This window comes from Betta splendens, chromosome 22 (genome assembly GCF_900634795.4).
Source record: "Betta splendens chromosome 22, fBetSpl5.4, whole genome shotgun sequence".
NCBI classification, from domain to species: Eukaryota; Metazoa; Chordata; class Actinopteri; order Anabantiformes; family Osphronemidae; genus Betta; species Betta splendens.
The window spans coordinates 15,563,918-15,589,133 of NC_040900.2; the positions used below are offsets into that span (position 1 = coordinate 15,563,918).

The 25,216-nt window shown below is 41.1% G+C and overlaps 1 protein-coding gene across 25 annotated transcripts in view; it reads right to left on the reverse strand.

Moving 5' to 3' along the window:
* Positions 1–23,257, reverse strand: part of myt1lb (myelin transcription factor 1-like, b) — a 227,492-nt gene extending 204,235 nt beyond the window's left edge. For 10 of the 25 annotated variants that reach the window (XM_055505623.1, XM_029138625.3, XM_055505633.1 and 7 more), the window contains exon 1: positions 22,194–23,257. The gene's annotated coding sequence lies outside the window, so the exon portion shown is untranslated. The remainder of the gene's footprint in view (positions 1–22,193) is intronic. The other 15 variants (XM_055505631.1, XM_029138627.3, XM_041069123.2 and 12 more) reach the window with 4 other exon arrangements.
* Positions 23,258–25,216: the final 1,959 nt, after the last annotated feature.

Sequence of the window (25,216 nt, forward strand, 5' to 3'; positions counted from 1 at the left end):
TTTTGCTCCGATTTTTTACTTAACAGATTTGCTTGGTTTCAACAGCTGGTTGCACCCCTTACCCCCCCCCCCCCCCCCCCCACACACACACACACCCTCCCACATACGCCCCCTAAAGCAGAAACTTAACCTCTCCACCAACACAGCAACGTCACACATATTTTGCATTAGCTAAATAAACCATTAAATAAACCATAAATCAAGAAGAGTATATATATTTTATATATACTCCTCTTGTTAAAGCAAAGCTGTCCGTCACAATATGGCATTTAGCGCAAGATATGCTGCTTGTTAAACTGCTGGACAGAACAAAAAAAAAAAAAAAAAGTTAAGCAGGCACCCCCAACCACCAATCTCCCCCCCACCACTGTGCCAGACATGACGCAGCACCCGAGCTCCATGCATCCTTATCTGGGAATGGAATCAATCAGAGTACAGTTTTGGTCATTGATTTGATGAAGCAGACAATGCGTCTAAGGTGGTATAATCTAACAAGCTGTTCAGGTACTGAGTAATGCTTAATTTTTTTTAGTTTTCCAGTTCACAAGGTTGATTTTCTTTGCGACACAGAGGGCAGAAAAGAGTGTGTGTGATGAGTTTGTCTCTAGATCAAGCCCACTTAGATCTCCTAGAAGACAAAGTGCAGGGGCCGCTGGGATTGAACAGCTTAACTGGGTTGACAGGTGTTCACATACTCTTTGCCAAAATTGCTGCACAGGTGAACATGACCAGAATGCATGTAGGAATCTATCTGCTGTGTTTTCTGTACAGTGAGGGCAAATATTGGAGTTTGTGAGACCCATTTGGAACATCCTTTGTCCTGTATAGTGAGTTCTATGAAGAATTTTATATTGTATTAGTTGTAAATTTGTATTTTCTGTCATTCTGAATAAATTAGAACATATATTATTCCAGAACGTGTAATTAGTGGTGATGTTGAGATCAGCTTCCTATTTAGAGATCGATAGGCTCACTGTCTGATCTACATTGGAAATTAAGATATAGATTTTGGATACTGTCCTTTTCCATGATATATCAATAAATCGCTCTATTACTGGTGGTGGTTGCATGTGGATGGGAGTATTCTTACTTTTTGCATTAAGTATTGACTTTAGTTGTTGGTATTCTAAGAAACTGGCACCAGTAGTATAATAGTTGTCACAGTCTGGACTCACTTCCTGCTTTATTTTCTTATACTTCCGGTTTTGTCTTGTCACTTTTGTTTTAGCTTTACTTTGCAGTCACGTGATATCATCAGCTGTATTCTATCAATCATTACTCACCTGTGTTCTCATTAGTATTTAAGCACCACCTCTAAGCCCAGCACCTGGCCAGATTGTCTTTGTGTGTTATTGCCAGCGATCCAGTGTTTCTTCATCCCTTGTTTTTTGTTACCGACCCTGTTGTTTCCTGACCTTGCCACCCGCCTCACCTGTGATATCGCCTTGCCGTAAGTCCGACCTAAACCTGTCTTTTGACCACCGATTGCCAGATCCTTGCCTGTACTGAAACCGCTGTCTTTGTGTACCGACCCTTGCCTGCCTGACCACGAGCTCAAATAAACCCTTGTTGTTCACTGAGCCTTGTCTCCGCTGTGCGTGTGGGTCCGCTACCTAGAGCGCCGTGACAATAGTATTATATACTACTGGTGCCAGTAGTACTGGTACTACTATTATACTACTAATAATAGTAGTATAATAGTGGGACACTAATTCTTAACTTGTCTCTTGTGAAAACATGTTTCAGATGTGTTATCCCTTTGGTATGCCAAGTTGGAAAGTGTATTGCCTTTTTGTTTTGTATGATGTCTGGGTTGTTCCAGAGAGGTGTGTTTTGGCAAAGAGTAATCGAAGACCGGTTATTTTTAAGAAAATCCCACCATGCTGTCAGAGATGCTTTTATGCTAATGCTCTGGTAACAACTATGTTTGATTTTGGTGCTGATAAAGGGCAGATCTGCAACTTTAATATTTCCACAAAATGTTTGTTCAATGTCTATCCAGAAGGAGTCTGCTGGCATGGGTTTTATCCATTTGTGGACATGGTTCAGTCTATTGGCAAGAAAATAGTGGTGAAGGTTAGGGAGTTCTAGGCTGCATCTGGATTTTTGAAGAGTTTCAAAACTAATTTGTGGTGGCTTGGTTTTCCACAAAAACTGTGAGATGTAGGAGTCTAATGTCTTAAACCACGCCTGGGCTGGCTGAGTTGGAATCATTGAGAATATGTAATTAATTTTTGGCAGGATCATCATTTTTATGGTGGCAATTCTTCCCATAAGTGAAATGGGTAAGGACTGCCATCTTTTGAGGTTGGCTTCTATTTGTTTTAATAATGGATTGTAGTTTCGATCAATAAGCTCTGATAGCCTAGACGACAATTCATTGCCCAAGTATTTAATGTTCCCTGAATGGAGTGTGATAGAAGAGATCTTAGTCACCTTAACGTTAAGTGGTAGCACTATAGATTTGGTCCAGTTAATAGAGTATTCTGAAAGTCCTGAGAATTCATCTATGAGGCTAATAGTTGTAGGAAGAGACGTCTGTGGCTCCAGGAGAAACAGTACGTAACACATCGTCAGCATATAAACTTATTTTGTGATTTTACTGATTTGGTCGATATTCCAGTAATTCCTTCATGCTGTCTTATTGCTGCGGCTAGAGGTTCTCCTCCCTGAACCGCCACCTTACCGTGGTGGAGGAGTTTGTGTGCCCGAATGACCCCGGGAGCTATGTTGTCGGGGGGGCTGAGTGCCCCTGGTAGGGTCTCCCAAGGCAAACAGGTCCTGGGCGACGGGCCAGACTAAGAGCGGTTCATAACCCCCCTATGAAAGGCAAACCACCAAGGCCAGAGACGTCGCCCGGTATGGCGCAGCCGAGGCCCCACCCTGGAGCCAGGCCCGGGGTTGGGGCTCGTATGCGAGCGCCTGGTGGCCGGGCCAGGAGGGAGTGGGAGGGAGTGTTGGAAAGCGCTCCAACTGGGGACCCCATCGTTCTTCTGGGAGATTTCAATGCCCACGTAGGTAACGACAGTGATACCTGGAGAGGCGTGATTGGGAGGAACGGCCTCCCTGTTCTGAACCCGAATGGTGCGCTGGGGCGGTTTGCAGCTGAGTGTGGAGCGGCTGGGATGAGAATCAGTTCCTCCAAATCTGAGGCCATGGTTCTCGACCGGAAAAAGGTGGTTTGCTCTCTCCAGGTTGGAGGAGAGTTCCTGCCTCAAGTGGAGGAGTTTAAGTATCTTGGGGTCTTGTTCACGAGTGAGGGAAGGAAGGAGCGTGAGTTTGACAGACGGATCGGTGCTGCGGCTGCAGTAATGCGGTCGGTGTATCTGTCCGTCGTGGTGAAGAGGGAGCTGAGCCGAAAGGCAAAGCTCTCAATTTACCGGTCAATCTACGTTCCTACCCTCACCTATGGTCATGAGCTTTGGGTAATGACCGAAAGGGCAAGGTCACGGATACAAGCGGCTGAAATGAGCTTCCTCCGCAGGGTGGCTGGGCGCTCCCTTAGAGATAAGGTGAGGAGCTCTGTCACCCGGGAGGAGCTCGGAGTAGAGTCGCTGCTCCTCCACATCGAGAGGAGCCAGTTGAGGTGGCTCGGGCATCTAGTTCGGATGCCTCCTGGAAGCCTCCCTGGGGAGGTGTTCCGGGCATGTCCCACCGGTAGGAGGCCCCGAGGAAAACCCAGGACTCGCTGGAGAGACTACGTCTGGCCTGGGAACGTCTTGGGGTCCCACCGGAAGAGCTGGAGGAAGTGTCCGGGGAGAGGGAAGTCTGGAACTCTCTGCTTAGACTGCTGCCCCCGCGACCCGGCCCCGGATAAGCGGATGAAAATGGATGGATGGATGGATTGTGATTTTACTGATTTGGTCGATATTCCAGTAATTCCTTCATGCTGTCTTATTGCTGCGGCTAGAGGTTCAATAAATATTGCAAATAGTGATGGGGAAAGTGGGCAGCCCTGTCTTGTCCCTCTATGCAGATTAAACCTTGGTGAGATCTGGTTGTTTGTTCTGTCTGCGGCGTTTGCTGAGCTGTATAATATTTGGATCCAGTCTATGAATGATTTCCCAATGCCGAATTTGTGCAGAGTGGCTAAAAGAAACTTCCAGTTTACTCTATCGAAAGCTTTTTCTGCATCTAAGAAGACGATGGCTGACTCTAGTTTATGAGTCATGACATAATAGTCAGAGTGAATTATATATGGAGTGATTTTTTCTAATCTTCTAGCAAGTGCTTTACACACTATTTTTAGATCTACATTTATTAGTGAAATTGGTCTCTAACTTGATGGGAGTGTAGGGTCTTTTCCTGGTGTTTGGAGCAGGCTTATGAAGGCAGAATTCGTATTTGTGGGTAATGAATGCTGTTCTTTAATTTCAGCTACCATTTTGTAAAAGCTGGGTGCCAGCATGGACCAGAACTCTTTATAAAATTCAGTTGGGAATCCATCTGGTCCTGGAGCTTTTTTATTGGGCATCTGCTGCAGCGCTTCATGTAGTTCTGCCAAAGATAACAATGAGTCTGGAGTTGTGGTTTGTTCTTCCTTTAGCTTTTGCAGTTCTAGTTTATTCAGAAACTCCTCTATGGTTGAGGTGGATGGATCTATTTGGGACGTATATAACTCTTGGTAAAAGTATTTAAAGGTATCATTTATTTCATGGGGATCATGAGTAATATTCCCTTTCTCATTAGTTATTGAATGGATGATTTGTTTCTCTTTACTATTTTTTTACTGGTTAGCTAAAAATTTACCACATTTGTTAGCATGGTCAATGTTCTCCCAGCGTAATTGATCTCTCTGGAACTGAGTTTTGCAATCAATTATATTATTTAATTTCATCTTTAGATTCCTTAGGTCTTCTAGGATTCTATGATTGGTTGGAGAGGCAGCATATTTAATCTCTAGAGATTTTATTTTTTGCTCTAATTCTAATTCAGGTAGCATGTCCTTTTTTTTCTTGTGCGATGAATATGAAATAATTCTACCTTGCATAACTGCCTTCCCAGTCTCCCAAAGAACACAGGGTGAGGTTCCCGGTGTATCGTTGATTTCTATAAAGGTTTTCCATTCTCTCCTGACATAACTGATGAAGTCTTGATCATTGAGTAATGATGTATTAAACCTCCAATTCCTGGTTGATGGTTTGACTGTCTTAATCAACGAAATGGACATTGGTGCGTGATCACTGACTGATCACTCCACCTGGTGGATCAATGCGCCATTGCTACACATTTCTCAGGAGAGGCTTAGGGGGCGTTACCAAGGCAGCTACTCGTTGAATATGTCACAGTGGGTGATCATGAGCCAAGGATGGGGATTAGTGAGACCACACTGAAGTCCTGCTGAAACTGCTGGAGGCAGTCAGCGTTTCTGAGCCGTTCCTACTGTATAGCTTGTGTACCATAGCCATTATATTGGTATAACCAATACAAATATACAGTTTACAGTAAAAGTCATTGTCTTTTTCTGTACTGTCGAAGTTACTGTTATCCCAGTTACCCACAGGCAAGGAGGTCAAACTGAGAATTCACTGTAGACTGTACAGAGATCGGCTGCTCAGCTCAGAGTGAAGGTATGTGCATTTAACAACAGTAAGATCATCTCTTAAGCAATAGAAGATTTTAATTGGTAGACTACTACTATGACAACTATGTTTATCTGTTGTTTTAGCACAGGCAGATTCTTAATCAGTATTGCACACACACAAAACACATTTCTACTCAAATGGTAAATTAATTATTCCACAGGTGGTCTAAATCCAACATACAGTGAGTGATCTTGATCTACAACCCACGCATGAAGAGATCAAAACTCTAGAAATATGTTAGGTCAATATATAATTTGAACCAATGCTTTGTCTGTTCCCAAGTATGCCATGCAGTAATTGCTCTAAATATTAATGCACAATTTTTTATTAAAATTATGTCAGCAGCAGCACAAACGAGACAGAAATTAACGTAAAATGTATTTATATTATTTCAGCTGTGCTCTCAAACGTTTATTCATTTAATATAAGTTAAAGCTGTGTTTTATATTAACGAGAGTTTTCTAGGTAAGTTGTGTTATGAATATTCTGCATAGGCCATTTACAATAAGTGTTAGCATTAGCAACCGCTAGTTGCTTTGGAAATTACATAAATCAAATAAACTGAAGTAAATGTGACATTTGCAATGAGACACATCTTGCATCAGTTGAAATGTGATGAATTCAACAGCCTCATCTTTAGCTTCAGGGTCATAGATATATGGTTGTACTACGCCACCGGACCAGCTGTCCATTGTTGTATTACTCTCAGTAAACGACCATTTTCATGCAGTACCTTCTCTGGCCACATGGCAGCAGCTGCTTAAGCGCTGTCAGAAGAACAGGAAACAGAAATGATTTGTTCACGACTCACAATTCTAACTTACCAGCAGTAAGTCACAAGCTTTTATTTAAAAAATTATCAGATTTGTATGCCAAGCACACATGCCCATACTGACATACAAGCTGAAAAAACTGTATGCAAACAAGAACTGAAAGCAGGTACATATAACTTATGAATGGCTGTGTATATGTATGTCACTGCTTGCATGTGTGTGTGTTCGTGCCGCATTATTTACTTCCCTATGTACTTTACATATGTATATGTGCATTTTTGGATTCTTGTCAGAAAAGTTGCTATGTTGATATCACACTGTGTATTGCAGCTACATCAAGGTGACAGCTTGAAAAAAGGTGGGATGTTTTTTTATGCAATATAGTGTAGAGAATTAAGACAGGACAGACTGGAGCTGAAATAAGGAAAGTTCACAGCAGGACTGTATAGGTATGTGCTGAACATTTAAGGTTATGGGCTACAGTATGTTGGGTATCTGCTTCTGCGTGCATTTTTGTGAACAAGGTGAATTGTGTGTGTGTGGGCACTCACGTGCAAGGGGTGCACATGTGCATTTATGAGTGGGCTCAGGTGGATTTTAAACTCGGCAGATGGACATTTGGAGCAGCTTTGCACCCTGTGGCAAAGTGCGTGAGCACACATAAACACATTAATGATTCCACACAAGGCTGTAGCTTTAACCTTGTGTAACTCTAAATGAAAGAAAACCATGAAGAAACATCCTCAGCACCTCAAATTGCATATCGACATATTGACCCAATATTTCGGCTGTCCAAACACAAACATAATATTCTAGTATTTCATGTCCTTAAAGTACCTCAACGGGCTTCAATCATCGTAGTTACCTAAGGTGGTCTGAAAATGTGATATAAATGCATGTAGTAAACCACATATCTGTAGCAGCAGCACACACAGTACCTGATCAGTGCTTGAAAAGTAAATAAAAATGTTTCATGTGACACCATAAATATATTGCTGTGCTTTATTGGTTATGTACTAATATGAATGAATGAATATTCATTGATGTCAAGAAGAAATGAAGTTGAGTTAATGCCTAAAATATACTGTACAGTATGATAAAAGAATATGGCATATAAATATGAATGTGACACACTAGTGGCAACTGATGTTAGACATTCTGAACATGTATGTAAATGTAAAAAATGTAGACTGTAGGTACATGGGTAAATCTGTTAAACACCTACAGTACATACTACTCCTAATAAACTGTGGTGCTGTGTTCAGTTTAAACTTGTAATTTTTTAAGTGTGTTAAAGAAGAGCGGAGAACACTGCAATCTCCTATTTCCTACCCTGTGTAGATATAGCATGTTTTCACTCGTTGCTTTCACTTTGCATTCCCTCTTAGCCTGTTGGATTCATAATTGTGTCCACAACTGTCATGCCTCCCATTACTGCTGTTTGCTAAAAGTCTTTCCCTCCATCCCAACTGGAGATGAAGGGATGAAGAGATGGGTGGAGGCTGGGGGGGGTGTAGATGGAGTATGCGTGGAGTTGCTCTCTCCCCAAGGAGCCTCTTCTGCCAGCCCAGTGCCACAGATCAACAGTCAGCCAGCCAGCCGTGCACTGACCTCATCCCTCTCTTTCTATTTTTTTCTCTCTCCCTCTATTTCTGTCTCCGTCTATCTCGCTCTCCTTTTCTGCCAGAGGCACTTGCTGTCCCCATGTCTCCTTCCTACGCCAACTGCCTGTCCTGCTACCAATGGTGCATGACTGTCTGGCATCCTCCCTGCCTGCCTCTCTCTGTTGCTCTACATGCCTGTCTGTCTTCCAGCTACCCTATCCATCGGTCCTCCTGTCTGTCTGGTTTTGTATCTGTGTATCAGTCTTTGTGTATGGGTGTGTGCCTGTCCATCTGCCTGTCTGCCTGCCAGCCAGTCTTTCTAGCCAATACTTCTCCGCCAGAAAACAGCCAAGCGGCCGCTCTGCCAATCTGCCTGAATATCTGCCTGCCTATTTGTCATCTGTTTGTATCTCTATTTGTTTCCCTGGTTGTCTGTCTACCTGCTTACCTGTCTGACTGTCCATCTGTATATCGGTTCATTTAGAATTATTTATTTAACTTGTGCGTTGTAAAAATAAAACATCAACCCCCTGACTTTATTCTATAGCAGTCCCTTCATATTATAAGGTTAGTGTATATTAGAATGATTTATATGGCATTAATAAAGACCTAAAGCCTAAATCTTATCTTCTAAATGTTAGATTTTTCTATTAGGATTTGGCCTTTTCCGTACTTAACCATCTTTACAAGATGTCAAAGAGATGACTATAAGTTGATGTTTGTAGTGGATCATGAGGTCATTAAACATTTGTGCAGTCATCCTCGTTTTGCATTAATTTAAAGCTACCTTTGTGGTACACACTGAGGTACAGGTTTCCCAAGTCCAAATGATTCACAGTAAATCTAAACAAATGATGCAACACAGTTTATAAGAGTTTCAATTTATGGCAGACAATCCATTCACTGTCTTTCCAAGCAACATACCCCCAGCTCTCCTCTGTCGCTTAGTCATTGAGCCAACTTCCTGCTAACATGCTTCCTATTTCATTCACAGCTCATGGCTTTGGGAAAACGTTCAGTCGTACAGTTTGTGTATACAGTAACGCCCACGGAAAGCACGGAGCTTACTACGAGTATATTTAAATGTCTCTGCAGTTAAGTAGCTAATCCCTGATGTGGAATGGCCCAGTTAGTGGTTCCCAGCTTTTGTAAGGGAATGCTAAACTTGGGATGAGGCAGGAGGGGTGTGTGGGTATCTCTCTATTTATAATTGTAAACCTAGTCTATGTTTCTGCAGTGTTGATAGATGTTATCTGTGTCAGCCTTTGTTTCTTCCTCTCTCTGTCCCTCTCTCCTCCTCCTTCCTTTGTGTTCCTTCTGTTTCTATCTCTCCACAGTCTGCTGCTTGATCTCTTTCTGTCTTATTCTTTACGCCCTGTCTGTTTTTCTCTCTTCTGCTTCCTACTCTTGCTTCTTTCGTTTTTCTACACAAACACCCAGATGCAGAAAGGCAGCTGCATTGTGTTTTAAAGTGTTCCTGGTTGAAACTGCTGTGCCTGGCATCTGCTGTTGGCAAAATATAATAACCAACCCCCCGCTATAGGCATCCATCTCCGTCTTCTGCTGCTACTCTCTCACTGCTATTTGATCTTCTGAAATGAGATGAAAGACAATTGCCATCTTTTAGGGAAGGAAAGGGTTAACCAGCTACCCAGTTATTTTACAGCAAGCTTACTAATAACCACCATTTACTGAACTGTACACCAGTGTACCAGAAAAAAATGAAAGAAAAATAAAAAAGACGATTTCCTTTTTTTGTCCTTTTTTCACCCAGATGTACAGTACACAGTTTACTAGATTGCTAACCATTTCCAAGAGTATAAAGTACAAACTGGAATAGAAACAGAAAAGGTTTGTAATGCCGAAGTTTCTTAGGCATTGTATAGATATGTCACGATTGCGCTAACAAGCCAAATGGTCATAGTTGTCTGTCTGGCAAAGAGAATGACAACATAGCCAGATAGCTAGGGATCTCATTTAAGCCAGCTAATCAGACACAGTGGGGCTTTCTACTAAGGTGGAGCCCTCTGGAGACCAAAGCTTCCGAGACGATGGGATCGTATCATTTGATGCTGTTGGCAAATAATCATGCAAACATGGGGCTGAGGGAGTTGGGACTGTTATTAGGTGCCCTAAGACTGACACCCACATGTCTTGAATGAAACTCATTGGCTGCCTGGCACCTGGACTGTGACACAGACCCACCCACAAACACACACTATTCCAGACTATCGACTAGATCATACTTCTAGAGTGGCAAAAATAGGACGATTCAGTATCAATGGCCAAAGCACAAAATTAAATATGTGCAACATACTAATAATTTCCACTAATTCACTCAAAAATACAGCGCAAAAAATCTATCACAAATGTATAAATAAATAATACTGTTAGCTAACGTAACTGCAAAGCCTTTCTCCCCATCTCTCGTGGTCTGAAGGAGCAGAACATACTGGTGCACTGGCTTTTGACCACAGTAATTTTAATCAGTCACTTCATTGGGAATTCATCTCCGCTTTTCCCTTTCAAACATTGTTTGGGGGGGTTATCAGCGGCAGGCAGCATATCCGGTAATTATACATGCAAGTTAACGCTGGGAGCTGGGCTGAATATTTCAGCCAAATGCATGCTGCTGAGAGGCACTGGAGGGTACAGCTGCTTCTTAAAGATGGGTCTGTGGCAACAGTGATTGAAGGATGGTGTCTTGAAGTTGCATCCAGAAAGTAATCATTTATAGCAAGGAATGTAAAGTAGACTTAAACATTATGGCTAAAGCAATGGGTTTTGCACCACAAAGAGTCAATTTGAAGAAGGTGTTATTCTTTAATGTAAATGCTTCTCATGAAGCACAGCCACATTACAGACACAAGCCCCACAGTTCATAGGTTTATCAGCACGTTGCACATTTGGGTGTGTTTTAAGAGGCACTACTGACTAGATTGCTAAAAATTTGGATAGTTCAACATTGTTTACTGGGTAAGTCAGAGGCCAGCTGTTAATAGGATCTAAAAAAAACATGACACACGTATTCACACACAGACACAAACACACACAGTGGAACCACCAGTCAGACACTAGAGGGTCCTCTGGGGAACGCAGCAACGGAACCCATAGCTGTGACTCACCCAAATGGTCATGGAACACACACACACACACACACACACACACACACACACACACACACACACACACACACACACACACACACACACACACACACACACACACACACACACACACACACATCCTGACATAGCAGCCGCACTGTCAGACAGTATCAAACGCAAGCCTATGGAGTACTGTTGACAGGTGTGGCCCGCCAGTCACGCAACGCACCAGCCAGCCATGTCCTCTAACCCCCACGCCTGACAGGGAACCACATGCTAAGCTATTACAAACTCCTTTCAGTGACTGTGTGTGGGTGTGCGTGTATGTGTAACATGCATTGACTCCATCACAAGTAATGTTTTGTGAAAGCATCTGCAGCTTTGCATTGGGTGTGTGCATGCTACTCCGTCCCATCATTGCTAGTGTGCTAGTGTATGCAGTGCTGATATTTGTGTGTGTAGCAAAGCAGTGCTGTAAACCACATATGCTGTACAAACTGTCTGAAGGAGCCCCTGCCTGTATTACTGCAATCCTTATTAAAATAAAAATCTCGAGCGTAATATGGGAGTAAACACACACACACACACACACACACACACACACACACACACACACACACACACACACACACACACACATGCAATGCATTCAAACATATGAACAGATGGACAAATATACAATATATAATATAATAGCCACCCACACCCAGGCACACTAATGTACTTCCATCCGAACACGCATATATACACACCCAGAAAAATATACAACCCACTCTCTTGCCTCTAAGCAGTCTGGTCCAGTTACTACAAAGCCCACCAAGAGCCCTTTGCAGATCAAATAATCATGCCATCCATCTGTTTCCATTTCTCTACATTAGCTTTGTGAAGGCACCCTACAGACCCTGTTAAGAAGTTCAGCAGTCATGGGTAAAATAATGATTCCTCTCTCTACCACCTACTCCACATTATCTGCTTCCAAAGACAATTCAATGACAAGGAGCAGATATGGGCCAACTACATGTACAGCCCTTATACTGTTCTGTAATGTCATCTTTCAATGACACAAATTCAGGGCTTGCAATGAAATATGATTTCGTATTGATATGAATGGTGATCTTATTGTTGTTATACTGTAGTATGGATTAGTGTATAGCCATCTGTGTTTTTTATGACTGATTTTGTCCTATTACTGTATCTGTATCTTCCAGTTTGGTTTTCTATTCCTTTGTTATTTAAATACATATATCCCGCAAAATTTGGATTATGTTGGATACTGAAATGACATGTTCAATAAACAGAGTAAACAGACAGAATACACAAAGTGTGGGGGGAAATGCATTATTCAAATTCTTAATATCACCATCAGCCTCAGACAGTGAGGTAAAAAACTGATATTCAGACTGTGAGGATATATGGCTCTCTCACCATTGAGCTCAGGAAGAGAGGATGTTTGGTCCTTGTTATGCAAGATGGAATCGAGCTTGCCACGCATTGCTGTAGCCAAGCTTTTTTGGAATGGCGCTCATCAGAAAATGCTGGGCCGAGCAGGAAAATTAGGTCACTTACACGAGTAGGGCAGTGCCTTCATTCGGAAAACGAGCAGCAGAGGGGGTGGAGACTGAAGAACTAAAACACGTTACATTATTCAGGGCAGGGGTACATAGATTTGAGTAAAATGAACAAGATACAGGAGCTTAACACAGGCAAAGCAATGAAGCATTTTATCAGGGACCTGACAATGACCTGAATACATTGCAGCAATAGAAGTGAAGCGTGTATCCAGCTTTGAAAGCATAGCTTCAAAAACCTTCTGCATTGTGCAGAGACCTATGCAGACACAGAGAGTCAGATTTATTTTGCATGGGCATATGGGGCACAATTGGTGGGGGAGATGAGAAATGATGGCATCCCCCTTGTTATTAGTAAATACGTGATACATCTCTCATGCTGAACTGAAAAGAAACTGAAAGCAAAAGATTCACCAACTGGTCAATGCGCCCCCACTACTACCACCACACACACACACACACACACACACACACACACACACACACACACACACACACACACACACAGAGGCAACCTTTGCATTAAGAATATAAATAACAACAACACAGTCCTCATTATCATAGTAATTATTTCATCCTGTTTCTTATAATTTTCTAAAAAATGTTTATCGTTGACAACAGATTGAGATCATACTCACTTGTCTGTGATAGAGTATGATTTGGCGATTGGGGATTGGCTGAATGACGGTAAGCTTATCGTGTCACTTCCGGTTACTGAAGTTTGCTGCCGCTGTGTGTGTACGGCATTACTCTCCACTCTTTTCTAATCATTATCGTTTTATATCTGGTAGCGACTGCTAAAAGTTGCAAAACAAGTTTGTAACACTCAAGCATCCTTTCCTTTCATTAAATGTCCTGCTAATTTTCACTGTTATCTAAGTGAGTTCTTAACTGAATTCTCTAAATTCTTATCTGACCTAGTTCTTAGCACAGATAAAGTCATTGTAGTGGGAGACTTTACATTCATGTAGATGTTGACAGCAACTGTCTCAGCACTGCTTTTAACTCCTTAATAGACACTATTGGTTTTACACAGCAGGTAAATGAACCCACTCATCGTTTTAACCACACCCTCAATCTTGTCCTGGCATATGGGGTTGAAATTGACAATTTAATAGTTATTCCCCAAAACCCTCTGTTATCTGACCATTTCTTCTTATTATTATTCTTATTCTTTTGAATTTAGCATAATTGACCCTGACAATAGCTGGAAAGAAATGTTACTGTAGCAGATGTTTATCTGACAACGCTGTTGCCAGATTCAAGCAGATGATTCCATCATTTTTTGCCTCAATGTCTTGTAGATACACAGAGAGCAGTCACCTTAATCCTTATGAACAGGTTGACTGTCTTGTAGATGAGGTTGCAGCTTCTCTAAGTACAATGTTAGACACAGTGGCTCCTCTGAAGAAGAAGGCAGTGAATCAGAGGAGGTTACCTCCGTGGTATAACTCAGAGATCCGCAGCCTAAAGCACATGACCAGACAACTAGAAAGACAGTGGCGTTCCAACAAAATAAATGTAAACTTCATTGCATGAAAGGACAGTCTAATAAAATATAAAAAAGCGCACTTTGTGCTGCTAGGAAAACATATTATTCCTCCTTAATTGAGGAAGACAAAAACAACCCCAGGTTTCTTTTCAGCACTGTAGCCAGGCTGACTAAGAGTCATAGCTGTAATGAGTCTACTACTGTATCCCCTTAAATCTCAGCAGCAATGACTTTATGAACTACTTTACTAATAAAATTATCATCATTAGAAAAATATTAGGCAGCGACTTCATCCAAACGACAGAAAGCACTGTCTAGATCCATCAACTTTAAATATACCAAATCCTCTGTCTTACCTTGACAGCTTCTTCCCCATAACTCATAGGGAGTTAACCTCAATAATCAACTCTTTCAGGTCGTCCACTTGTCTTTTAGATCCAATCCCAACCAGATTACTCAAAGAGATTCTACCTTTAATCAGCTCGTCCATATTAAATCAAATCAACCAATCTTTACAACTAGGCTATGTACGACAGGGTTTTAAGGTGGCTGTGGTCAAACCTCTATTGAAAAAAACAACCCTGGACACTGGAGAACTAGCCAACTATAGGCCCATTTGAAATTTACCCTTTATTTCCAAGACTCTTGGAAAAATCGTGGCTAAACAATTATCTGACCACCTGAGGGGGAATAACCTGTACGAAGATTTTCAGTCAGGATTTAGAAAACATCATAGCACAGAAACAGCTCTGGTTAGAGTCACTAATGATCTTCTATTAGCTTCGGACAATGGTCTAGTTTCTGTCCTTGTCCTATTACATCTTAGTGCTGCATTTGATACAATTGATCATAACATTCTATTACAGACACTAGAACATAGAATCGGGATTAAAGGAACAGCATTGGGATGGTTTAAATCCTATTTGTTGAACAGATTCCAGTTTGTTCATGTTAATGATGAATTCTCCACATGCACAAGGATTAGCTATGGAGTACCACAGGGTTCTGTGCTGGGTCCAATTCTGTTTAGCCTATACATGTCTCCTCTAGGTGAGATTATTAGAAAGCATTCTATTAATTTTCATTTTTACGCAGATGATACTCAGCTATACTGTATATGTCCTTGGAACCAAATGAAACAGATCAACTAGTCAAAATTCAGGGTTGTTTAAAAGACATTAAATCCTGGATGTCCCAAAACTTCCTTTAACTAAACTCAGATAAAACCGAGATTCTTATTGTTGGACCTAAAAATCTGAGAGAGACACTATTGAGTCAGATAGCCACCCTGGATGGCATAACATTAGCTTTAGATTCTACTGTGAGGAACCTTGGTGTCATCTTTGACCAGGATCTCTCTTTTACATCATACATTAAACAAATCTCCAGAACCGCCTACTTCCATCTTCGAAATATAGCTAAAATCAGAAGCATCCTCTCTCAGAGTGATGCAGAGAAACTGATCCATGCATTTGTTACCTCTAGGCTGGACGAGTAACTCCTTACTCATAGGATGTCCTAACAGCTCCTTAAAAAGCCTACAGCTTATTCAAAATGCTGCAGCCAGAGTCCTGACAGGACTTAGAAAGAGAGATCACATTTCTCCTACATTAGCTTCTCTGCACTGGCTGCCTGTAAAATGTAGGATAGAATTTAAAATTCTCCTACTCACCTACAAAGTACTCAATGATAAAGCTCCTTCTTATCTTAAAGACCTCATAGTTCTTTATGCTCCCAGCAGAACACTTCGTTCTCAGAGCGCTGGGCTACTTGTGGTTCCTAGAGTCTAGAGCTTTTAGCTACCAAGCTCCCCTCCTTGGGAAGCACGGTGGTGCGGTGGGTAGCACCGTTGCCTCACAGCAAGAGGGTTCTGGGTTCGATTCCCCAAGGCAACCCTGGTGCCTTTCTGTGTGGAGTTTGCACGTTCTCCCTGTGTTTGCGTGGGATCTTGCTGGTTCCCTGGCTTCCTCCCACAGTCCAAAGACGTGCATTAGGTTAGGCTCCAGCACCCCTGTGATCCCACATATGGGAATAAACAATTATAATAAGGCTTGGAAAATGGATGGAACCAGCTCCCTTTCCAGGTTCGAGAAGCTGACACACTCTCCACCTTTAAGATTAGACTGCTGGGGGACTTAATTTATACACTGAGCTCCTCTGTTTCCTTCTACCTCTTCTGTCCAATAACCTCCCATCATTGTCCAATGTTTAACTAACCTTGTCTCTTTCTCTTCAGTAGTTGTGCTTCTCTCCCTCCCTCTCTCCTCCACCCTGTCCTTACCTACAGGTATTATTGGACTCAGAGCTTTGTGTCTGTGATGGGCAGCTGCGGATCCAGCCATCCTGCCTGTATCCAGTCCCTGGTCCAACCATCCTGCCTGTGCTCTGTTGTTGCTTGTTGTTGTTGCTGTGCTTTTCTCTCTCTTTATCCTCTCACCCCAACCGATCGAGGCAGATGGCCACCCCTATCCAGCCTGGTTCTGCTGTAGGTTTCTTTCTTGTTAGAGAGGGAGTTTTTCCTCTCCACTTTTGCTGTCAAATTAAATGCTTGCTGTATATGGGATTTGCTGGGTTTAGTTGTGTGAGGTCTTAAAACTTAATTTGTAAAGTGCCTTGAGATAATAATAACTTTGTTGTGATTTGGCGCTATATAAATAAAATTGAATTGAACTGAATTAAATTGAAATCAATTGAATTGAATTGATAATGGCTTCTCTGACAAAATGCACCAAAAAACAACAACAACAAGAATTTATCCAAATCAAATGCACATGACAGATTATCTATACTAAAATAGCTTTTCTAATTCAAAACTGCTCTTCAGACACCCGTCAAAAATGGGACCAAATCAAAATGAGTGTGTTCAGATTGTTTTGCTTAGATTGTGTGCCACAATCCTTTCTTCAACTGAGTTTGATTTTTGAAGCTAGTTAAAACCAGTTTTAAGCACTAAGTGGTCATACCTGAATCCAAATCATTCTTCCCTTAACAAAAGCTGTATGTTCACAAAAGTAAACTATTGATCTGTGCTTTGTTTTCTTGCGAATTTGTGCGGGTAAATATTTGCGCATGTATGTCTGTGTATGTTGAAACTGCTGCAATTGTTTGCATGCAGTGTCACATATTTGTGCCATGCATTCGATGAGCTGTCACTTCTAAAGAGAGGCTTTGCCGCTGTCATGCAATGACACCTCTCATTTGCTCCTTTTCCCATGAAGTGGCGCTGAAGGCAGAGGTCAGGCCACCCTCACAGAGACGCTGCAACTCAGAGCACATCATGTGTGCCTGCTAGCCTCCTAACACTGTAGTATTTCTCCTAAAATCATCATGACACACACACTCATACATAAAGCGACCCCTCCACACACAAAAATTTATATATATATTCAAAATTTCTATCAGGTCCCTTTTTTTCTGACACAACTATTAAGTAGAAACAAAACACTGCTTGGGAAAAATGATGGGGTAAAAACAAATGTCTGTCAGTGTCTAAAACAATCACAGTTGTGAGTCCTGGTTGAAAAAAAACCCCCTCCTTAGTCAATCATACATTTATTTCTATCCTGCACATCAAAGATTAAAAGGAAACCGGGCATGAAGATACTACTTTATAAAGTGACCCGTAATATCCCTACTGAATGCTCATTACTCGTCTCTTCCTCCAACACTTTTAGTGACCCCTACTCCTGCTCCCGTGGGTGTCTTGACCGTTGTCACATGCCACCGTCAATTACACATAAGAGAGTGTAATATTCGTCCAATATTTACGTCATGTGACTGGGAAATTTTAAAGTTATCAAAACTGACAAACCCGATTTACAGAGCTAGCAGAAATAAGGAGAGCATGTCCTTCCTGATTGCATTGTTGAATAATGGATGCCTATTTGGTAATCATCCAATATCGTTAACTATAAACTTTCAGTTAGACTGGCTGAGCAAAGTGCTGTTTTTTTTACTGTATCTTGTTGAGATTTTTTAATTTACTTTTATTTTAATTTCATCCTTCTTTTGCAGCATTCTATGTTGGTAGTAAGAGTAACAATAAAAAGTCAGAGTAGCTCATACTGCATATACATTATGGCTTGGTTCAAATGATGACTCTAAAGGTTGAAAGCTTTTTACTTAACATGTCAATATGTATGTCAAGTGTAAGTCAATGTGCATGTTTTTTTACATCTTATTAACATTCTGCAAATTTAGAAAATTAATGATGCTTTCATTTGTGTGAGTGAAATGTTGGGCAAACAGATCAGATGAGTTGTGTACGTCACTGAGTTTCATGTCAAATTTCAGCTATAACTTGATGGAAGGCTTGATTCCCAAAATTTACAATAATTAGAATCTCTGATCTTAGTATTTCTTTGATGAAGTGTAGGCAGATATCAGGGGAGTGAAGATAGGAAATATTGTCACAGAGAAGATTTAGAAGGGAGCACAAAAGATTTTACTTGTACTTTTATTTCTTGTCATTGTTTGGACATACAACTATTAGCTCTTAGTAAAACTAATTTCAATCACATTACAAGCAGTCTTAAGGTCAGTACTTTGATAATACTGTAGCAGCGTTCTAAACAGCTATTCCTGTGCTCTTTGTAAAATTCTTCAAGGCACAGTTGTACGTGTAATGGTAAAGGCCAAACCAGGTTATAAAAATTCTTATTTACAGCTAACTGTCTGTCTGCATGAAGTAGGTCACAGCAGCTCCTGAAATGGAACAAACCCAACTCACACCATTTTATACTTTTCTTTTGAATGCTTGCAGTCTTACAGTGGCACTAGAGGAGGAAGACACAAACACTGTTCCTTAGCAAGAGCATCTTGACTCTGCTGATAATAATAATGTGTGTGTACCTTGTGGAAAAGCACAGCTTTTACCTGACAAAACATTACAAAATAAACAAAATTAAAAAAGAGAGAGCAGATATTTAGAAAGGAATGAAATTAGCATAATTCAAGTTTTTCCCCAAAATACAGTAGATATTCTATCTATTATCTATTCTATAAAATCACTTTTAAGATCTAATAGGTATGAATTATAAGGCTACTTTATGGCTTTATGTTCATCATACAGTACATATGCAAACCTATATAATATGTCGGACTGTGTTGGACAAGTGTAAGGTGTGAGGTTTAGGTGAATGTTGTCCCGAGGTGATGGATGCCTGTGGGAGGTTGTTATGGCACAAGGTGAAAATGTCCATTAATCAGCTCTACTTTCTCCACTGCCGTGGCTTTCCCATTACCAGTTCACTCCAAGCAGCCTGATTGGTTTTTAATTGGCCTGCCCGCCAGGAGATAGATCATGTTTTCCCCCAGGAAAGGCACAAAGATGTGTGAATAATGGTGGGGGCACATATTTTATCTCTGAAGGAATACCCATACCTATAAAATACGATGAAAGTGACAAACTGGAAATTTAAGTGCTATCATGTCACGTATAAGGTGATAACCTTTGGGCAGTAAGTAGTGTAAGTTTATTTTAAAACTTTGATTTAGGATAAATAAATCAAGCAATTACACCCTAACAAACTAATGCTGTTATTCGAAATTGTGAAGGTCAATGTTGTTATGATAATTACTGAATTATAATTTAGGTAGCTGTAATTTTGTAAACCAAATCAAATTTCAGAATGTTATGTTTTTCAGTTTCTGCTAATTATTGTTAATTGGTTTGAGATGTTTGTTGATGCTTCTACTTAATTTGTAGCAACATGTACAACTACAATGCATGTGTGAAGGGCAGCTACATCTTCCACTGAGTTGACGTCGGTATTGACATTGTGTTGGCTCAAACAGATCAATCCCTTCTCCACCCTAGTCTGATCATGTCATTGAGACTCGGAGTAAGAACACATTGATTCCCTATGGTATCTTCATGCAGGACATGTTCTCAACATAACCACAGGCTGGTGCTTCTGGACTTTGTAAAACCTTTTTGGAAGAAATTAATCTTTCTAATGAATGTGTTTTGTGCTATGAATCACCATAAGAAATAACAGCAGACATGCTCCACAGTGTGGACAAATATACTAAATAAAATACAGAAGGTGTAACATTGGTTGAGGGTGAGCATTTTGTGTATGGAAATGCTTCTGCAGGGAGCTTAATGCAACAATAATAAAAGCAATGTCTACTGTGAGCAGAAGCTGCAGATCAGTATTATTTTAAGAAACACTGTGCAGGTTCTAGATATGAAAAGATATATAGGTTAACATAAAAGTAATCTTCACTAGTGTATTGGTGAATTACAACTGAACGTTATTCCGAATAACTTGCACATAACTCAAAACTCAAACTAAACAATGCTTGCATTTAAATCTACAGTATATTGTATATACTGTATTTATGTTGTGTAAAAAGCAGCAAAAGAAACCAGTCCAGCAGCTTAGAAGCAACTGCATGAGTCATGGTGTTGTGATTTATAACTGAGAAATTCTAAACATGGTATAGTGCTGTATGTTAATGTTTGACTCTACCACTTACGTGGAGGCTAATATTAGCACATAGCTGCCACCGCGAACCCCCTAATCCATGCTTCGCTGGTGCGTGTATTGTTTCCCCTGGAGGCTTTCTGCTGCTCATTTAGTAGGATTCTAGGAACATGCAATGTGTCCCACATGAGACTTGGCTAAAGATCCTTACCCAATGATCTTGGGTAAGAGAACTGAATACAACTTTTGACTAAATGAATATACTAATCTTACTATACATATGTGTACGGTATATATAAAACATCAAATATAGAAAAACAACAGAAGGCACAAGAATTTACTAAGCAGGGAAGAGCTAGAACCCATTACAGTATCACACATCAGATGTACACACATCATATGATGTAGCAATCTCATCAACACTCAATTTTCTCTTCCACTGTTGTGAATATCTTATGCTTTTAGACAGTACTACCAAAGCGTAACGTATGTGTGTGTGTGTGTGTGTGTGTGTGTGTGTGTGTGTGTGTGTGTGTGTGTGTGTGTGTGTGTGTGTGGGTGTGTGTGTGTGAAGGGGGTTCCCGCAATGTTAGATCTGTGTCAGACCTGGGTAGCGTGCTTTCCCTCTATAATTGAATTACATTCGGCTGTCTCCCTATGCTCGGCTCACTCAACAAAGCACATCAGGCACTGTGGTGCCATGGATATCCACACACACACGTGTATGCAACTAGTCTTCCCCTAACAAGTAAGGCATTATTTCTTATTCAAGCTAAAAGAACAAAGAAAATGGCCTCATTTTATGCCAAACAGCTTGTCCTGAGCCCCACAAGACAGTATCTTCAAATGTTCTCTATGTTGTTCTCTTGTTGACATTAGGAACATTTCTTCTGCCACACCTTGGACAAGAGAAAGAAGAGGCAAAAAACTCACTTTCTACCAGAGCTTTGTCTATCTACACAGAATAAAGCAAATCTGCCTTCTGCTGGGAACACAGTATAGAGTATGCCACCCACAGGAGCAGACACACAACATCTGCATTGCCTTTTCCTACAAGTAAAATCTCAAATACAGTATGTTAAATGAAAAGTAGACTGAATGTACAATTTCTCCTTTTCCTCTTCTCCTGCAGTCTCTCTTCCACTAATTGTAATTGCTTTCTGTGAGCCACAGTGTCTAACTTCTCTGGATGCCAAACACTGTTCTTGCTACCTTCCAGACTCCAAAAGCCAACCTTAAAGTGACCACAAATTAATATTCCATTCAATGTTAAATGAATTCAATAAATGATAAAGATAATGATAGTAACAGCAATGTCAAAACCAGCAGAAGTTTGCAGTGCAAAAGAGCTTACAAGACTTTGCTTACTGTGTATTAAGTCATCCTAGACATAACTGGAGAATAATGAAATAACATGATCATCTTACTCCACCAGTGTCATAAGATTACACTATCAAATGTACAGCCAAAACTAGAACTACAACACTGCAAGAACACTAACAGAACACTTAAAATTCAATTGTTGATCTCTATCAAAATTTACTTTTGCAAGACTATAGATATAATACATTACACCTTTAGCTAGTGGGAAAGCTAAGCGATAATATGCCATAAACAAGTAAAAGTTACCTACCAACATTGGTCTTCACTTTAAACTTTTCAGCTCGCTCTCCAGAATGTGCTTCCTCTCCTTATTTCAGTTTTTCCTTTACTTCTTTTGCTTCCTGTTTTCAAATTCACTTACTGTGCTCACTGCAAAGTTCCTCTCTCCTTCAGAATGCAAATCATTTTTACGTCTTGAGAGATGACCGGGAATGAGGGAGTGCAAAGGGAGAAAAGATGACAGAAGGGTGGAGAAGAAGAGATAATGGTTGGAAGGCAGGCGACCAATGGGCCTGAAGCCTAATAGAAAAAGGGAATCAGGACACACCAATGAGGTGCAGCCTAGAGAGAGCGAGAAAGGGAGAGGGAGAGAGAGGTTGGAGGAAATGGGAATGAGAAGCAGGGATGGCGAGAGCACAGTCGGGTGGAGACAGTGTAACACTGGCTGAGAAAGACACTAAGGGATACTGAAATTGCACAGATAAATAGAGAGAAAGTTGTACATAGGTGTACATATCTGCACAGTAGGTAAAGAGAGGGAAGCATCCCAAGCAAGATGGAGAGACTGCACATCAGAGAGAAAAAGAAAGAAAAGCTCAGAGAGAAAACAAACAGAAAGAGGAAAGGAAACGGGGAAGAAGGAAGAAGCAGACTTACCCGGCTATTGCTGGTGGCATCTTTCACACACCGCCTCGGCGACTCCACACACATTTACACATGCACCCACACCGACGATAGAGGCACACGCCGTGCTGCCGCTGAGACTAACCAATAGCAAAAACAACAAAGGAGAGGACTGCCAGTGTCGACTGGTATACCCTAAAGCAATTGTGCCTGTGTGTGTGCGTGCGTGCGTGCGTGCGTGCGTGCGTGCGTGCGTGCGTGCGTGCGTGCGTGCGTGCGTGTGTGTGTGTTAGGAAGAAGGAGTGGGAGTGTGTACGAGCATGTGTTTGTGCTGGGAGGAGACGTAGAGATGGTTAAAGGGAACTAAAATCCCCTCCTTTCTCATATAAGCTAAACTGATTTCCTCCCCTCTCCCTGTGTCTTTCTCCCTCTATCTGTGGATCTTGCTCTCTCTGTACACTGCATGTACTGTATGTCCTCCAACACTCAATATGTTCTGACTGCCCTCTTGCTCTCTCACTCTCGCTCTGCCTGTTATTGTGCCCTCCCTTCCCCTTCTCCATCTTATACATTTATTCAGGGCTGCAGACTGTCTGCTCCCAGAGTCAGTTCTTCCCATGGGCCCTGGGCAGAGATGGAGCATGGGAGAGAAGGGAAAGTGAAAAAGCAAAATAGAGGAGGGATGAGGCGTAGTGAGCCATGTGGAGCATGGCTCACAGCAGAGAGATGGGGGATGCAAACTTAAAGGAAGTGTTTGGCTGATTGCTGGCTTAACGTTAATTAAGATTTTTTTCTCCCAGTTCCAGGCTTCAAGGCTGGCTGAGTTCCAGAATTAGTAGCACAAAAGATGAATGACTATTGAAACAGGCTAGTTGTAGCTATGTGTTTAATGATAAGCACTTCTCCCAAACAGCAGACAATATGTACAATACAATCGCGCCTGAAATGAGGGCGACATTCACGTGCACTTGTGTACACAAAACAGAAAATATTCACATATTTCCACATGTATACAAACACATAGAATGCTAATTTGATTTCTGAGACATCATCAGAGTAGGCTCATTTCTTACTGGACAAGGTAGCTAATTCATTCAATCTCTACCAGTGGGGGAGGGGGGCTCTCCTGAAATGGTTGCAGCCACCCTATATGTATAACAGAAATTTGAAACTCATATTTGCTTAGATGAGAGAGAGAAACAATAACTGACATTTGTGTGAAAACATTATTTTTAAATCATTTTTAAAATATCATTAAAAACACAATGATCAAATCCAGTATACTATTATTAGTTACATTGTTTTGATCGCGCACATAACAGTAAACAAGTCAGATGCCACACAGCAGTATTTTACTGAAACAACAACAAATACTACTCTCTGGAAAAATGCTGCCAGGCAATTTAGGAAGGCATGATAAGTACTCTTGTGGATTTGGACACAGGTGCCCTCAGGGCATTCAGTATGAGCAAATTCTAGAATTACTTATTTGACTACATTAATGCCAATCAGGCACAATTAATTTACGCCATATTCTTAAACAAATAAGCAAAGCAAAGGAATGTGAAAAAAGCATTGGCAGTTTGATTGATATATACATATATGCTAGCCAAGAATAAATTGTAATATTTGTTCGTCAGCATAGGACCAAAGTCTCAATACCACAGTAGAGCAGTGCTGACTGTTAATAAACAGGATTACTTTGTTTAAGTATTGGGCAGTACCTTGATTTCAGGAACGTTGTAAATCAGTTAGTGATAAACTGCTTAAAGGTCCCTGCACATGCAAAATCCACTTTTTTGACATTCTGGTACATTTATATGACTCCCTGGTTCGTGGTAACACACTCCTGATGTGTTAATTTGTGTTATGGCAAGGCAACGTGGCCATCCACGTCCCAGAGCAGGGGACACTGGGGGAAGGGGAAACACGCATCAACACGCAGGACAAAGATCTGCGTTTCTCTGCCTGCTACAGCCTCGGCTGCGTTGCGTTGTTAGTCTCCCTTTCACCTGTACCATATGAAATGTGTTCTTACGAAGCTGATTGTTTAACAGTCTTGACTCGTCAGTTTTTTGTCCTGGATTCGAATCTCGGTGGAAGCAGAAGTTGTAATTACTGAACAATCAGCGTTGTTATCTCATTTTCATATTTTGGCCTACAAGATAATAACAAATAACTAACAGGTCTGGCTGTCTGTATTATTCAGCAGACGATTGTAGTATTTAGTATAGTAGTATTTCCAAGTTATGGCAGTTCAAAGCCGAAATGAGTAGGTCTCCTCTTGAGTTTTGTCTTTAAACAGTCCTTATTACTCATGCAGAATCAATAAATGCAGAACAAACAACTTGCTGCATTAATGAGTCGGAGATCTACTGAGTCCTGGCGTTCTGGCATACCATAGAAAGAGTTTATTATAATTTATTTATT